Source organism: Antrostomus carolinensis, unplaced genomic scaffold, assembly GCF_000700745.2.
Source record: "Antrostomus carolinensis isolate BGI_N321 unplaced genomic scaffold, ASM70074v2 scaffold23929, whole genome shotgun sequence".
NCBI classification, from domain to species: domain Eukaryota; kingdom Metazoa; phylum Chordata; class Aves; order Caprimulgiformes; family Caprimulgidae; genus Antrostomus; species Antrostomus carolinensis.
Window position 1 is genome coordinate 20900 of NW_010340986.1, and position 1212 is coordinate 22111.

General features: G+C 40.0%; 1 protein-coding gene across 1 annotated transcript in view; it reads left to right on the forward strand.

Moving 5' to 3' along the window:
- The window catches only part of LOC104531464 (protein spinster homolog 3), a 29282-nt gene that overhangs the window by 18897 nt on the left and 9173 nt on the right, over positions 1-1212 (forward strand). The window lies entirely within an intron of this gene.

The window sequence follows — 1212 nt, forward strand, 5'->3', positions numbered from 1 at the left end:
GAAGGGTGATGTACTGATTTGGATGAAACTCATGCAAGTGGAACTTTCTAATGCTGCTGGGCCTTACGCTGGTTTGGATTGTCTCAACAGCTCTGTGGTGTTGGATGCCTGCAACAGAAAGAGAGTCACTTTCTGTCTGTATTCAGAGATATTCTGTTTTTGCTCCAAAGGATTGAAAAGATGAGAGAATGAGGGAAAGTCAATATTCTGTAAACTGAAGATAGTGATTCCGTTAAAATTCATCATTCTGTGAAATATTAGGATGTTCCCTCATTCCAGGGTAGAGTGCAGATAAATTCCAGCACTTACAAGTCCAATTCCTAAGTGGTGCTGCACTGCCAGAGCACTAGGCAAGCAGCGATGCTTATGAGACTTGTGGGGATTCCAGGACTGACACCACAAGCCCAAAGAACAGCAGCACATTATTTCAGATGAATTCAGTCATCAGTAACTTCTTTGAGAAAGGAGTGATGTGAAAAGCACACAACTTGTGGCACAGTTAGTCTGGGTATGAACAAACAGCTCTTAATGTATTATAGCAAAGGCTTTTAGGGTTAGTAATTTTTTTTGCACTTGAGTTTTTGCTCAAAGGAAAAATTTGTCAACTTTTGGTTTATGCTATAGCTCCACAGTCACTAATCAGTGTCTGTGTAAAACATGGGACAGATATTGTTGTTACTGTCACTGAACTACAGAGATCACCACAGTGGTTTTTTTTTAAATGCATAGTATGAACAAGCTGAATATAGCTTATCATTCAAATAAGCAAAGAAATGATCTGCCTTGTTCATATCTAGTAATCAGACTGTAAAAGCTGATTTAAGTACCAAAGCCAAAGCTATCAAAAGGATTGACAATCCTTTTGTTGCTACCTATGGGCATAAGCTAAAGCATTTAAATTGGTACTATCCTTTTCTGCAAAGAGTCGAGTACTGAATCACAAGTGATGCCCAGGCTCTCTACTTTGGAGAATCTTCTTCTGTGGAATCACTGTGTTGCAGAGCAGTGGGTGTGACTGAAACCCAAATATTTCAAGCAGGAAATGCTACCTGAGAGACAGAAAGTGTTAAGACAAGTGTGGCAGGGGTAAAATGCTGATGCAGTTGGTCCTGAAGCAGAGCAAAGTAGGGAAATGGTGTAAAGCCATCAGTTGTGTAAAGTGAGAGAAGATGCAAAGGCAAAGGCAAACCAGAACATAAATCTCTGACTCTT